This window comes from Neomonachus schauinslandi, chromosome 4, assembly GCF_002201575.2.
Source record: "Neomonachus schauinslandi chromosome 4, ASM220157v2, whole genome shotgun sequence".
NCBI classification, from domain to species: domain Eukaryota; kingdom Metazoa; phylum Chordata; class Mammalia; order Carnivora; family Phocidae; genus Neomonachus; species Neomonachus schauinslandi.
In genome coordinates this window covers 10198389-10203717 of record NC_058406.1, presented here as the reverse complement: position 1 = coordinate 10203717, position 5329 = coordinate 10198389, and positions in this window count along the sequence as shown.

Sequence of the window (5329 nt, the reverse complement as noted above, 5' to 3'; positions counted from 1 at the left end):
GGGGGGGGGGGGGGGGGGGGGGGGGGGGGGGGGGGGGGGGCGCGAGGCCGGGCTCCCCCGGCTCTACCTGTTGGGTCCCCCGCGGCCCGGCTCCCCCGCGCCCCGACCCCCAGGCACCGGCAGCGCCGGCTCCTCCGGCGCAGGAATGACAGCGGCGCCTCCAGCCGGAGCCGCGGCGGTAGCGAGGCGGCGGGGGGAGGAGGAGGAGAAAGAGGAGGAGAAGGAGGAGGCGGAGCAGCGATCGCCGAGACCCCGGCGCCGAGCGCGGTTCGGGGAAGGACACCGCGCGCCGCCCGGCACTCTTTCACTGGAGCCTACCATTCGCCGCGCGCTCGGAAGGGGGCCCGGGCCGGGGCCCCCGGCGCACCCTCGGCCTCCCGCGCCCCCCACTTCGGGGACACACCCCCGGGGGGCGGGGGCGGCGGGCGGCGGCCGCGAGTGGGCGGAGGTGGCGCCCCTGGCGAGGGGTAGGGGGCGCCTGCTCCAAGGCCGGCCCTCGGTCCCCTCCTGGGAGCGGTGGGGCAGCCCCCGCCCTGGCTAGCAGGCGCCCCGCGCCGGGCCGGGGTTGGGAAGGGGGTGGGTGCTCGGGAGAGAGGGGTGCTCGGGAAAGAGGCCGGGGAGGGGAGCAACGGGGACGGAGCTCCAGGGGAGGGGGCAGCTGGCGCGATCTCGGGAGTGGAGCTTTGCTTTCCTTAAAATGCGGGTAGGCAATGTGCAGCGGGGAGCTAAGCTGGTGCCCTGAGTGCCTCTCACTCTCCACCCCACTCCATCTCCACCACCCCCACCTCCTCCGCCCCAACCTGCACTGTGTGTCCTCCCCCGGGGAGGAGCTCTCCCGTCCGGCCCCGGGGTGGGCCACCACTGGAGCTCTGGTCTCCCCACCGTCCCAAACTCCCGCGTGTGCACCCGAGGTGGAGGACGGGCCTTAGCCAGGTCCTAAGGTTCTTGGCTGGGCTAAATATTGGGGGGCGAGAGGGATGAGGCCAGGAGGGAAGAAGACTGGAAGGCATCAAAGGGGCTTCCCTCTTTCTCCTTCTTACTGGAGGAGTGGGAGTGTTGAGGCCCTGCTGACTCAATTTACCCATTCCCTCTTCAAAGGAGAACTGAGGTAACCTTAAAGTTGATAAACCCTATCCAACTCCTCTTTCTCCCAGAGCACAGGCTTTGCATTTTTCACTGGGGCCCTGGATTCCAGCCACCAGACCTTGTTACCATAGCAAGCTTCATTCCATGCAAATAGGACAATTTGAAACAGCCAATGTAACCCCAAGGACAATAGTACACCACCATTCCAGCTCAGTCAACCTCAGAAGAGTAGCTCAGAGCCCACGGCAGACACTAATGGTGCCCACCCTTGAGATTTATCAGCATCTACTAAGTAGGAAGCCTACTGTGTGCAAAGTGCTTAGGCTGCATTATCTCTTCAGAGTAAGAGTTAGGAATTCGACTTTAGAGAGGAAGAAGCTGAAGCTCTGGGTTGGGGGTTAAGCAATTAAGGCAAGCGCCCCCCCCCCCCCCCCCCCCCCCCGGCAGAAATCAGGTGAAACCAAGACTGGAAGTAAGCAGTCATCTGATTTCCAATTAGTCTCACTGTGCCTTGGATGCTAGACTTTTATTTGGAACCATAAAAACCCACTCTTGCTCCAACCCCCTGGGGCCACTAACAAGCTTTTGTAAGAGGGCAAGCCCGCATTGGTAGAATGTGTGGCTGCAGACATAGTTTTTCCACTGTCTACTCTTCTGAGCTAACTGGTCAGCTGGGGATTGAACCCCTGACCTGTGTCTCATTAGCAGGAATTCTGACCCACTGGACCAACGAAGAAACTTAGGCTGCTTGGTGTATCTGTAAATCAGGATTCAGTTCTTTGAAGTCCTTTGGTTAAAGGAGTCTTCCGAAGGGGGGCTGTCATAGTTCAGCCACTATGGAAAATGGTTTAGTGGTCCCTCAAAAAGTTAAACACAGAATTACTATATGACTGAGCAATCACAGCCCTAGGTATATAGCCAAAGAGTTGAAAACTGATGCCCCCAACAACAGGCTGTCCACAAATGTTCACAGAAGCACAATTCACAATAGCCAGAAGGTGGAAACAACCCAGATGTCCAACCACAGGTGAATGGATAAATGAATTGTGGTATATCCATACAATGGGCTATTATTCAGCCTTGAAAAGGAATGAGGCATTGACACCTGCCACAATGTGCATGAAGCTCAGAAACAGTATGCTGAGTGAAAGAAGCCAGACACAGAAGGTAACGTGCTTTCTTTTCTGTAGACTAGCCAGAATAGGTAAATCCAGACAGACATGTGTGCCAGGGGCTGGGGGAAGGGGAGAATGAGGAATAACTGCATAATGGGTACTGGGTTTTATTTTGGGGTGATGAAATGTTTTGGAAGTAGACAGAGGTGTGGTTGCACAATGTTATGAATGTACTAAATGCCATTGAAATGTTTGCTTTAAAATGGTTCATTTTAGGGGCGCCTGGGTGGCTCAGTGGGTTAAGCGTCTGACTCTTGATTTCAGCTCGGGTCATGATCTCAGGGTCGGAGATTGAGTCCTGGGTCTGGCTCTGTGCTGGGCGTGCTTAAGAGTCTCTCTCTCCCTCTAGCCCTCCCCCCTCTTAAAAAAAAAGGTTCCTTTGATGTTATGTGAATTTCACCTCAATAAAGACAAAAGTCAGCACAAATGCAAATAGCAGTAAAAGGGGGGAAGGCAAGTCCTGGGAACAAACTTTCCGAGGACACAATCAGGAGCAGCTCTATCTGGAGAGCTCACCCAGAGCTTCGTCGTGGGAGAAAGAAGGTGGTCAGTTTTCATGCGTGATTTGTCTTTGCATCCATGCCACCTAACCCATAGTAAGCCCTCTGCAAATGAATGTGTGTGAGCGTGTTCGTACAGTAAACAGACTGACCAAGTGTTACTCATTTTCCTCTTCAGCGAGATTACTCCCACCCACCAGAATCTTAAAATCAAGTCAAAACAAAACAAAACAAAACAAAAAATCTAACAAGGAGAAAAGAAAGCAAACACCCATTCTTTGAGTTCCTTCTTTCTCTCTGCCTCCTCTTTTCCCCAGCTGTAATACAGCCATTGAAATGTCAAGAAACTCACTTTAGAAACTCCTGGGGTGCCTCCTAGGATTTTAAAGAATTTTATTTTTGAGAAATTCCTTCTTAACATGAAAAGGGGGGGGGGGGCTTTTACCAGCTGTGTCTCCTTATGTTTACCCACATGCAAAAGGGCCAGATCTTAGACAGAAAGCCTGGGATCAATTACCCTCTAGAATCCATTTGATTTAAACCCAAAAGATTACTAGTCTACCCCCCAACTTCCACCACTGCTCCTTCTTAGGTGATCTCAGGTAACAAAATGGTCACAGAATCCACATCTCTGCCCCCTTGCCTAACACCCTATTGCAAGCCCACTTACCTGTCTGCAGGCTGATGTGCGTTTGCAACTCATTTCTTGGGAGACACATATAAATATGGGGGAGGGGCTCCAGAGCTGTCTTTTAACCACAGCCCTCTCTCTTTGGGGTCCACAACTCTGAGCATGTGATCTTAAATGTTCCTAAAGTAGCCCCAGCCTCACAGCCCAGTAAGCTGACGTTAAGAACCATGCCAGAAAATGGGCTTGCTTCATAGGGATCTGCTCCTGTTTCCTCATGTTCCCAGTTGCCATCTTTCCCCATCTGCCAAACCCCATTCAAAGCTCAGGCAGTGCACTGGCTGGCCCTTATGCACTCACCAGCCTCTGCCAGTATTTGCTGAGTGCCCATCTTCCTGAGCAGAATGAGCATCTGAGCAGAATGTGCCATGTTGCATTTGATGCCCTTCAAAGTTTACCTGGGCATTTTGGAAAGTCTGCAAAACCATCCTTGCTCAGAGAAAGAAAACTCCTAATAAGAACCAAGGCAGAGAGCACAGCCCATTGCTGACAGCCATGTCCTATGCACCTCCCTTCTCCCATAAATAGAATGACCTTATAATTTAATGTCCAAACTGGGACACTTTTGAGAGTAAGAGAGGGTGTTATGAATAATGAAGCTGGGTTAAGTGGCATAAATTGTAACTGTCCCAGGAAACCCAGTAGATGTGGTTGCCCCACCCTGCAACCAAATGAGGCTATCTGGTCCTAGAAGGCAACTTTGGGATCATTTATTCCAGCACTCCTATTGTATACTGGTAGATGGAGAAACACAGAGCCAGAGACAGGAAGGGACCCTGAAACCGTGTTGGTTAAGGAGTTGGGAGGGATGAAAAGCAGTCTTTAGAAAATGACCCATCATCCCCATCATCCTACTAATGTGTATCCAGCACCATAGACTGTCAGACTGGACCACTGGTGCAGGGGCACTTCCTAAGTTCTAGATCTGAAAGAGCAAAGTCACAGTCTTGTGCAATCTGGCCTCTGACTTCATCTTGTACCACTCTCCCCTTGCTAACTACCCTCCTATCACTTAATTCTTCTGTTAAGATGTAGATCCCTAGTCCCACACCCGACCAACCAGGATCTCTGAGGAGGTTCCAGGGACCTGCATTTACAACAAACTTGCCAGGACTGTCTGGTGGACTGTGAAGTTTGAGACTCACTGCCCTAGGCACCCAGGGCAGGTGCTCATAAAGCACTGTGCACACGTGGGAGACACATAAATGCAAGGAAGCCTCTGGACCTCAGGTATGTCTGCAAGGGCTCCCTGTTCCCTCTCTTCTGGATGCTGTCTGTCCTGTCTGCCTCACCCTCCTCCACCCGAGAGTCCCTAGGGAATCACCCTCCCTCCCTGCAGATGGATGCTCTGTTTATTCAAATTGTCACATGCAAATCCCGGCCAATCTAGGAGCTGTATCTTTTGTACATTTACACAGTTTACTTTGGCTGAGTGGGTCTTAACATGTGCTCTGGGGAAAGGGCAAAGCATCTCTCAGCGAGGGGCAACCAGGACTTGGGCCTCTGGGTGAGAAGACCAGGAGGGGGAGAGAGCCATAGACATAGAGGAGAGTGTGCGGCAGTGAGCCCCAACAGTGAAGCTATAACCCCTTCCTGGCAATGCTCCCCTGCTGCCCTTAGTCACCCTCAGATCCACAGTCATGAAATGAAGGGATGGAGAAAAAAGGCACCAGGAGGGGACAACAGGGCAGAGGACCATGGGGCTTAGGGAAATAGCCTGGAGCTATAAGATGAGAATGTATGCACATATATCTATACACCACACACACACACACACACACACAATCAGTGTGGACACAGAGCACAGTTATTAGCATGAAGAGTGACATTCTCCTCTTGACTCCGCCAGCAATCTCTCATCCAAGGGTCGGGAACTTGGT